Source organism: Sinohyriopsis cumingii, chromosome 18, assembly GCF_028554795.1.
Source record: "Sinohyriopsis cumingii isolate HCF-2022 chromosome 18, ASM2855479v2, whole genome shotgun sequence".
NCBI lineage: Eukaryota > Metazoa > Mollusca > Bivalvia > Unionida > Unionidae > Sinohyriopsis > Sinohyriopsis cumingii.
This window is the reverse complement of record NC_142978.1, coordinates 88,343,649-88,355,589: the sequence shown is the minus strand read 5'-3', so window position 1 is coordinate 88,355,589 and position 11,941 is coordinate 88,343,649.

The window sequence follows — 11,941 nt, the reverse complement described above, 5'->3', positions numbered from 1 at the left end:
TTTCAGTCATATCGCTACGATGTCTGCAGTGTGGCAGTTTATAGTGATGTCTACCACTGGGGCATCATGCCGCAGACACGTAGCATGATGTCCCACCCAGTCATATTATCCTGACACCAGGCCGACTAGTACTACCACTAACCTCTTAATTTATAGTGATCGAACCCATGACTTCCCAAATCCGAGGCGGATGCTGTAACTACTAGGCCACCGGAGCGGTCATTAGGTGTATACTAGTTCCCTAAAACTAAAATAATGCCACCAAATTAATAGCAAACAATACCATATCAATTTTTACATTCATTTGTTTTAATTCTCTCTTTCTCTTTCTCTCTCTCTCTCTCTGTCTCCCCCCCCTCTCTCTCTCTCACTCTCTCTCTCTCTCTCTCTCTCTCTCTCTCTCTCTCTCTCTCTATATATATATATATATATATATATATATATATATATATATATATATATATATATATATATATATATATATATATATATATATATATATATATATAAAACAAAAACTTTAGCACAGGAAAAGCAATAAACGAAGCTTCTTTACATGAGAACTTCTTTTCTTTTCCATCACCTCCATTTAACATCAAATCCTTCTTGCTTGTATGTTTCTACCATTTTTGTTATGTGTTTACTTTTTTGTGTTTATATTTACGCCATATGCACCAATGAAATCAAACTTTCCGTTTGGTAAAGAGGAATGACTAAATATGCCAAACCTATGAAGGTATCTTTTTAATGCGATTATTTAGGTGTAATTGCAAGATTCTAGATTTACCTGTGTTAAGATTATATGCTCTTAAAAGAAATAACAGAAAAGAGCGAAAGTAAACAGTCTTTGTAAAATTTAACAAATATATTTATTTCCCTGAAATTAAAAGTGAAAATGAGAACTTACGGTATTGCGACTTAAATCCCAAAATAATCAAAGAATTACAGACACAAATCCTAATAATTTTAAGTCCTGAATAAAATTCAGTAAAAGCTCAGAGAAAATCCCAAAAATGAAGTCGATGACGTGTCTGTGGTAGCTATTAAAGTGTTGATGTGTCAACAGTCTTTCGTTGAATCACAAAATATAATTCCAGGCTTGAATATACTATAAATTCCAGTGAACGTCTCTAGCAAGATTTTTATCAGAGCACTTTTGTATTTCCAGAGAAAACAATCACATGAATTCAATAATTTGAAGAAATTAAATTCAGCCCAACTGGTCACAACATAATAAAACTTGAAATTACTAGATGTTAAAGCAGGAATAAACCAAGTCCTCGCAATTACAAGAGTATATATTCCTCTACTTGACCTCCGGTCACAATTAGCATTTTCTAAAAAGGACATTACGTGAGTAGTAGACCATAATGAGGACTCTCTGCCCAAACCCTATTCACGCAAAATTACTATATCTAACATTCACATAAAATTCAAAATCCGCTATTAATATCTCTCTGGGATTTGTAGGTCCCTTAAAATGAATCGCTTTTAATAACTCGTTGGGATTTTATAAATAATCAATGACTGCATATTTCCCAACACGCGCTCAAATGATGGTCTCGTATAAAGTTTATATAATTCGCTAGCGTCTGATTCATAATGGAGGCTCTTGACGATTTTTTTACACAGCCACCTGACGAGATATTTTCAAAATTTCAGCTTTTACTATTATATAGCTATCATCGTCATGATAAAATAAGTACAGATTAACCTTATCACTAATGAGACAGCCAGGATCTAGCGTTTTGATGGAATTTCCATGTGAGACTATTGATGTATCGACATAAAACGTTTTCAAGTCATCATCCACTGTGATTGTTGTGTATTTGTCTTGTGATATTGGATTGTAAAGATTATCAGCAGCATTAGAAAGTGAGTTTGTGACCCACGTAAGCTTACTAAATAATCCTAACTTTCTGTGCGAAACAGATAGCTTTATCATATTTCTGTTTTTGAAATACGTGCTGTACTTTTCATTGTTAAGCATAGTCGTCATATGCTTACGTCGGAAGAGATTTCTTTTTATCATTAACGTCGTATCGTCCACTGTAATATATTCTATTATTTTTCGTATTTCACACAAAATTTTACTATCGTAAGTTTTTAAAAGAAATTTTTGGCAATTTCACACAAAAAAAAATTTACAGAGTATTTTTTTCTTATTTTGAAACTCTGTTTAGTATCATATATACGAGCAAATCGTCTTTGATCTGCATTTTCTGTATTAGATCTAACATATAAACTTTTCACCACGCAGATAAGCTCGAAGTTGCTTAAGAATTTTATTATAAGTCGATACTGCTATTTTACGATACATTTGTTTGTTCTCGTATTTTGATCAGATCATTTTATTAACCGCTGATAAAAGAATACGTATCGCCGGGACTATAAGGAGTACTGAATTTAATGTGCCCCCCCCCCCCACTGAATTAATTCTACTCGTTGTTAATAACTAGGAATATAATTCAACGCGCTTAATATTTTACAATAAAATCGTCTAGCTTGTCTGACACAGTAAAGTTTCTTTATGGTAATACTTATAGTATTTGATTAGCTCGTCTCTATCGTTGCCTTGGAGACCTGATGAAATACGATTGAAGTTTATTATTAATTTTTTCGTTATTATGAAACTGTTTCTCTATTTATTTCTATCGCCGCACTAAAAATATTTTCAGATGAAACTTTATCATTCATAGAACTAAATTTGTTACTGACATGATCGGGAAGAACCTTTCTATATTTATCATACAATTCAGATGAGATATCATCATATCTAATATATGTTAAAACTGAGGATGAAAATGGAGGATTAAAATGTGTTGGTATTTCAGTAATATCATTGACTCAATCACGATAAATATCTTCTTTTCGTCGATATAACAGCAAACATAACATAACTGTCACAGCTTAAAACTTTAAATTACCAGATTCTGCCTGATAATCGCATAAGCTGTTGCAAAACTTAAAAGACCAAGAATATCTGCTTCCCCTATATATATGGCGGGTAGGTTTAGGAATCCATGAATCAACTCTTTGATATTTCTGTATTTTTCTTCTGTCAGTAACTTTCCAGCTTCTTTAGTATAGTTTTTCAACGCAGTTGGTTTTAGAACTTTTATGTTTTTTATAGTCTTGGTCAATTCCAGGTTTCACAGTTGTTATATCGTCAAGCTCTTCATAAAAATATATCTCTTTCGACGTCTTCATACAACTCAATCCTATTTTCAGTATCTGATACTGCGTTTAGTTCACCATATACGTCATCCTTTTCTATATCACCGGTGAGAGAGTCTATCAAAACTAGATATGCTGTTGTTAATAGGTTGGTGTCGGTACTGTTATCTACTGCTCATAACAGCGTCGTTTTATGATAATAGTCCATACCGAATACACGAAATAATAGACGTTTAGTAAATATGTCCTTAAACTTGCCATTTTTAAGAAACTTGTGTTTCCTTGTTTCAGCTAGTATGTCAATCTCTTCGTGAATCTTCTTTAGTCACTCTTGCTCTGGTTTCTTATCACCATGAAATTTTGTTTTTACGAGGTTAGATTAATCAATAGTCAAAACATTTTCTTTATTTAGCTTGATCAGTGTATTTATCAAATATTTTTCAACCTTTAATCGGAGCTCTACGCAGTCGCTTACAGCGCAGTATTTGCTAACGGAAAGTTAATTTTTTTATTATTCGAGCAATCATATTCACAGCTCTTGCTACCTCGATACTCTCTGGGTGTAGCGAATTAACATCAACTATTTCGATCTCCTTTTTCGGGTTTAGTATAAAATTATAAAACTCTTTTGCGACCCTGATCGGTGGAGGATTAATAGACATTATATATTACAATTACATTAAATCGCCAAGTGTATATATCTGAAACATCGTTAAACCTGGATATGGACCCTCAGCGACTCAACATAAATCCGGAAATATGGTTATTTGTTTATCAGGATCAAGTATAAAATTAATAGTGTTAGAAATATGGAAATCCGATTCCGTATAAAGCATAGTCCGTTCTGAATCATCAATATATCCTTGCAATTTCCAGTTATAAATTCTTACGACATTAGCATATTTTCTACCTCGTAATTTAAATCTCCATATTGCTACTTCTTCTGGACACTATTTTGATTCAAAAGTTAGGCGTTTCTCCGGCTGTAGCCCACTCTAACCCGTCAGAAAAAAAGGCTGTTAAAGACAAACGCATAACTTGGATTATTATCCGAATAATAACTTGACACAGATGTAACAAAACCTCAACGATTATAAACAGCATCAGCGAGATGTGGAATATGACCGACATTACTTTTAACCCGTTTTGTACTACCACCAATCACTTGCGAGTTGGTAATACTGTCCACTTAATGTTTATTGGTGAGGTCGGATTTAGATACTGGCACATACATGGAAGTTATCTTATTGGCAACCATATCAAACGCACCTGTTACCGTACCACCGGATTTTTTTATAGATAGTTGGCATAAAAATAAAAAAAAATTGTAAGATCAAATACGGCGACTGGATTATAAGTCGTTGTTATTTAATTCAAGCTTACGCTTAACATACCTGTCGTCGTATCACCGGATTTTTCTACTCGTGATGAAGTATTTGTTGCTATGTTATCGTCGACATAATTTTAATTTGTTAAATCTGATACCGCTTATGAAATTGCTGTAGTTGTTATCTTATTCGATCGCATATATAGATTTCCCACCATATTATCATCGGATCTTATTTCAAAACTGTCCTTGAAAAACTTTACATTTCTTACAGAATCGTGACTGATCGGTATTGTAGTATCATGTTGAGTATTAAATATTAATTTCCCGCCCATATCTGCATTTTCAGCCATCAGCCCACCAGATAATGACAACTTATAGTCATCTACCGAGGTAAGTTGTGCATAGCTTACCGCCTGTGAATTATTTATGTTGGGGGGGGGATGGAATTCAGTTTCAAGATTTACATTTTATTTACTCATATTGATGTTTCCAGTCATTTTTCGACCCGATAAACATAACTTACCATTACTGACCACAATAAGTTGTGCAATTTCTTACGTCCTGTGAGTTATCCTGGTTGACTGGTGGATATATTGTATCAAGGTCTAGCACTCGCTGACCTGACATACTTATGCCTACCATTGTGTCCCCAGATTGTTTGATATAATTTGTTAAATCTACACCAGCCGTAGTGGTGTAATTCCTGTTTGAGCTGTCAATTAACGTAATAATGTTGTGTTATAGCTCAGTCTTATTATTACTGCGGGATAATAAAAAAAATTTGAATACCTGATATATAATGAGTATTAACAAATTTGACACGGAGCGATTAATCAAACAACAGCATAGCCAACCATGACATATCGGACTGCCATTATCTGATAGTAGGACGAACTGGATCGGGCAAAACTAACCTTTTTATGAAACTGTTATTTAACGACCTCTTCAACTACTATCGAGTTTTTATCTACACAATAAATCTACATCACGATAAGTACGGCCTGCTTAGCGAATATAACGAAAAGCTGACAAATGAGCTTGGCGTAGGCAGTGCTATTTTTATCATAAAACAACTAGGTTAAACCTGGAAAGCGTTAGTGATGATAATTATGCCAATGCGAAACCGGTATGGGATTCGTTCGGCTGCAGAAACTTTGGAGATTATCATGATTTTATATATTTATGACAGACATTCTGTTGCTCGCGGAAATATTCAAAAATGTCGGAGACGTTAGGTCTGATAACTACGGACTCGACCCAGCGTGGTACCAATTAGCACCTGGATTAAGTTGGGACACATAACTCAAGCTCAGTAAAATAAAACTGGAGCTGCTAACAGACCCTGATATGTTCAACTTTATAGAACGTGAAAGCCGAGGTGGAATAAGGTTCATAAAAACTTATGCCAGGGCTAATAATAAATATCTACAGGACTATGATAGTACAGAACCATCAACTTTTACAACCTATATTGATTCGAATATCTTGTATGGCTACGTCCTATCGGAGGCAATGCCGGATGATATTACTTATTTGATTGAAGTTAATATTGTCTATCCCTTTGAGGTTCACAATGCGCATAATGAGTATCCATTCTGTCCAGAGTAGATGCTGATCGATTTCAGTTTATTATCTGATGAGCAGAGGCATTATTAGTCTAATGCTAGTAATAGTGGTAAATCTGTTGTTAAAGAATTAGTTCTTAATCTGCTTGACAAACGGAGATACGTTTTACATTACAAAAATCTTAGGCGACCAGTTGATCAAAAACTTGTTTTAAGAAAATTTCATCGTGTGCTAAAATTTAATCAATCACCGTAGATGAAAAGCAGCATCGACTCAAACACAGCACGAGTAGCAGCTGCCAAAACAGAATTCGAAAATAACGTTTTCAAGCTATGAATAACAGCGTCTTTGGCAAGACCATATACATTATGGATCGTCAATAACGTGAAACGTCGTAATAAACTTGCAGCATCTGATGACTTTGTCAGTATGAAAGCATTTAATGAAAATTTAGTAGCCATTCAACGAAGAAAGACGAATCTAAAGTTGAACAAGCCAGTTCTGTATATATGGCAGTACTTGAAATATCAAATGTACGAATTTCATTTCGATTTTGTCAAGGTTAAGTAGCCTGACACAGAATTGTTATTGACTGATACTGACTCGCTTATGTTCAAGATGGGGGCCCCGAGTGGCCGAGTGGTCTATAGCGCTCTACGTTACGGATCACTGCCATCTCACCTCTGTCTGCGTGGGTTCCAGACTAGGATTCGGCCAATGTGGGAATGTGAGAAAGCTTTCCAGTAGCTTCTCATGGGTTGGTGGTTCTTTCCGGGGGTTTTCCTGGGTTCTTCCTCCACCATTAATACTGGCCGCCATGCATAGCCTGTCGTGTGCTGAAAATGGCGTTAAACCCCACAACAACAACAACAACAACTTATGTACAATATAAAATCTGACGATATTTATCAAACGTTTTATGATGAGCGAGAAATGGTTCATCTTTCAGATTATCAAAATAAAACCCAGTAGGTTCCACTGTGACGAGAATAAAAAAAGGAATAGGAAAATTTAACAATGAGACAGATTTTCTTCTTATCGTAGAGTTTATCGGATTGCGTTGTAAAATTTACTGTCTAAAACTAGCTGATAATAAAGTTAAGAAACGAGCTAATGGAATGAAAAGAAATGTGGTAGGTAAGGTGATAGGGTTTAATAATTAAAAAGCTGCGCTAGACGGATTTTCTAGTTATCTTGAGATGTTGGCAATAAGATCAAATTTTCATAAAATTGAAACAGATGTTATCATAAAATCTGGTCTTTCTAATTTTGATGAGAAAAGTTGCTGCTCCGATGGAATTAATACATTTGCGTTCGGATATAAAAAGTCTGAGAGTATTGATTGTACCAAGGTGGATTTTTTAGATTGGTTATTACAGTAAATCGCTTGCGATTCATATAAATTTTGTGTGAATATCAAAAATATCTCGGCTGGGTTTGTATAAATTATTGATTATTTTGTAAAATCCTAGCGAGTTATTAATAGCGCATGAATAGGAGACAGCCGCGTTACCTACAAATCTCAGCGAGTTGTTAATATTGGATTGGAATTTTGTGTATATGTTAGGTATAGTAATTTTGTGTTTAATATACATATAAATCGCCAATGATTCAAGTAAAATTTCACAGTAGTAGGCCATAATGAGCGTTTTCAGCCAAACCCTATTTTGTATGACGACTATGATGATTTAATGGTAGGTCCTTGACAGGTAATCAACAATGAAATCGACGCTATTGCCTCAACAAAGTTGTTTTTGTATTTGTTTATACTGACGTGGGTGAGGGTTGTGAAAAGGGGGTTAAATTGGTGTGATATCATGCAACATCGAGTCCATCAGGACCTGAATGTCCCCAAATATATTCCATCCTTAATCCGATTTCTATACTCTGCAAAAGGAATACTGAAGTACTGACATTTTAGACGGTTTCTACCGCGATCTTTTTGAAGGACCATGCTGACGAGTACTTTCACAAATCTCAATATGTAATTTTATGTTAGCAGCAGGTATACCCATCACTTCACATAACAAAGAATAAAGTATAATGTGTGTTCAACGGAGTTTTGGCGTTGAGATGCGGCTGATACATAATTTTGTGCATGCAATCAGGGTTTTGGCGCTTTGAAAGAAAAGGTGTTCCACCCTTAATTGTGTTATTGTGACAGATGATGCTCATACTACAGACGATATTCGTAAATACAAGAAGCTGGGATATTGGGCTGATTAAAAAGAAAACAATAAGACCTTTGAATCCTCTGTCTTTGTCTCTCTCATAACATACATTGTAACGTTCCATTTCATAGTTTGTGACGCTCTCATGTTTACAATTTCGCAATACAAAAACAAAACGCAAATATTTGTATGCTATGCGAATGAATGTCCAACTATATATACTTATGATGTTTGAACGTTGTACTTTTGCGTTAAGCATCATTTGTTCTGCTATAAGTTCTTGTTCTCGGATTATAGCATCTGGATATTCTCTGTTTAAAGGACGAGACTAGTGCAGTATTGGGTGCTACTATACGGACAATTGGAACTAACATTACAGTCACCATTTTACAATAGGCCGTTTTAAAGGCAATGTAAATTTAAGATTTGTTCATAGGAGTAACGTTTAAGACTATTACACTGACAAGAGGGAAATGTAATGTTAAAACTGGCCGTATGATTAATGTTGGGGCCGTGATAATCGCAGGGGAAAGTGAAATGTTAAAAATGTTGATTAAAATTGTATTTATTCTGCATATAAGTAAAAGAGAACGTTCAGTGTTCACGAGGGCCCACATTGAGTTGCCATGATGTTATAGGGTAGAAATATCATAATTTGTTGCCTTGGTCTGGAATGAAATTAAATTGCGACAAACCACATCCTCCAGCATAAGTGTCGTACGTAATATCATTGGTGCTGTTGGTTCCTAATATCCCGTTGGTTTCAAACAGTAAAGCATAAAGCAATTATTTTGGGCAACGGTTCAGGATGTCTGGTTAGCAATGTTTGGCCCTCTCTGGTCCCTTCTGTGTTAAACATTTTGAAGCATAGGAACTCATATAGTTTTGATGAATAAATCTATTGAGAAAAGTATTGTTAAAAATGTCAAAAACAAAGCTTGTGCAGTTGCAGCTGAAATAAATGACCTTCAGTCTTAGATCTGAATGCAGAGGCAATGATGAAGGTGTTGAATTTCATTCGCGATAGTTGATTAATTGCTGCAGGGCTGCTCAGAGCTTGACTGATATCGTTACCCAGTATTGGTAAGATGTACATACGTCGTATGTAACTTATGGCATCTTGGATCTTAACTCTTCTGCCAACTCATTGCTGCTGATGCCACACAAGACATCTGGTTTGTACATCACGATGCATTGAATTTTGTGTGCTTGCATTCTGCTAGATAGTTCAAGAGATCCTCAAGGTAAGCTCGTACTTGCTGCTTCTGACCAGCTTGTTATTCAAGTGCAAATCCACTTTGCAAAACTAAAAATGCATGAAATAACCATGATGCAATTCTTACAATTTAATGAATAATCGTTTTGTAAAGTGCAGTATCATGATGACTTTTCCTTTCGAGACTATATTTTGACACAGATCTCTTTTGATAATATTATGAGCACTGTCAAAATGCAATTTCCTGACAGGATGAAAATGGTAACATACACATTCTCGTGAACATTATATTTTACTGTAAGAAGCAATGGCAGAATTCACCATCACACGAATGACTTTGAACAACGGAGTAGGTATGTTTCAACCTACCCTGCACTAGACAACATAATATTAATACACCTACACACGAATAACTTGAACAACGGAGCAGGTGTGTATATAAACATCAAATTTTAGATCTTGAAGATAGGGAAGCGAAACTATTTGTAGAATCGACAACTGAATATAAAAGTTCCAGAATAGCAAACAAACGAGTAGAAAAAATAACTGACATCGTTTTGCCGTCAGAGAAAACTCATTTGAATAAGATGAACAATTTTATTGTAGTTGATCAGTACACTTTTTAAAAGTTTTCTCCAGTCCTCTGTCAAACTGATTTTTTAAGATGGCTGAAATCGTTTCTACGACACTTTGAACCATACAGAAATATCCAACAGTAAGTCTCATGGTATAATTGCGCTGTTAAGGAGTAGCTACATTTTTATCTGATACCTAAATGAGAGGAACGATTATCTGTTATCGAACCAGTTCCTTGAAGAAATGTACGATTAAAATTATTTGTCCCACGATCATATTTATGACTTTTGTAGGATAAATAATTTCTTACATATTTATTTTGCAATGATCTAATTGATGCAGATCTATGAACTATAATAATTGGGTCATGCCAATATAACTTTGCTGTAGGCAAACGCATCCATATTTGTCACTTCATAAGGTTAAATAAAAATAACTGTTGAGAGATGTAAATGCTGGTTAAAAGTGTATTTATGTTAAGGTTTCATCACCTCAGCAGGATAGCCAACTGCCGATGTTTTTTTATTTGCGAGGTATTGATTTTAGATACAATATTCAACCCGTCCTCCGAGCAGTAGTAGCAAATGATGTCTGGACATGGGCGATCGGTTCTTGTTTGACTTCTTTCTTCACTTATTTTCTTCGACAGGCACGGGTTTTGACGTCATTATTGCGATCCAACCAATCCTTTACGTAGGTGTTGGCTACATGCGTATTTTTACAGGAGCAGATATAAACCTTTCTTTCTTCTTCTCCACCTTTCTCTGTTATCCAAGTAGTAGTGCCTGTCATCCAATTTCAAGCTGCTGCTATTGGTTTGCTTCTCAAGCATCTGATGCTTTCTGATGAAACGACTGTAACCGTTGTTGCAAGAGTGACATCACGGTGACATTACAATTAGGAGATAAATGTCGTGTTCGTTGTTCCTACCAACGGTTGAGCTCCTTCCACTGTTTGTAAAGAAATACAGTTTAATTTCGTCCTTTCATAGGATCCAAGTGCGATATTGTTCCAGAGAGGTGTGTCAGTATTATAGTTTTCTCAAACCTTTCATTAGACCCTGAAAAGAAGCCCAGCAACCATTCCTTTCAAAGCAGCGGCCACTTTTAAGAACGGTCCAATAAGCATGAGTAGAAATCTTTCTCGTTGAACCAACTCTAGTTAGTTTTGACTGTTTCATGTTTTCGAAGAAAGTGACGATGCCGTCTATCTTTGACACAGGCATCACACCTTTCAATGTCCTGCTAGAAAGAAAATAAATGTTATAGTTTAGTTTCCTTTGCACACAACCGAAAATGAAGAAGCTGGCGTGCAAATGACTAAATTTCATTTTTAACTCGAATCGTGAAAAAAAATTCGTACGAAATAAAGAACCTGGAGTGGTAGATTTCTAATCCATGGGTTTCGAGTAATATCTCAGTAAACACTGTACGTCCTAAGCCGAAAAATTGTAAGCCATAACTTTATCATATCGACGATAGTTCTCGTAACGATCTACATCTTCTCTCCAACTGTCGTCGGTGGTGTTTAAAATCCACTCTGCAAAATTAAAAGAGTACAAGGGTCAGGAAATATCTTTTCTCGTCCACGTTCCAGCATCTTGGACAGTGAAGAAATAAAGGTTCTTCAATTCACTTATCACAAGTGGAATGAGTTATCAGCAATTACGTATACCAACTGCAACTGAGAATATTCAAAGTCTGAAAAGACACAATATATACGTCTGTCATTTTTCTTGTTCATATCATCATTTAACTCGAGATCGTTGTTATTTCTTTCAATGTAATACTGGTGATTGAATTCGACGACTTGGTCACTATAACGACATCTTTTTCTTTGTGAACTAACGTATGACTTGGTTATTTGTTTGTACAAAATTTCCATAAGTGGGGCACATTCTCAGAA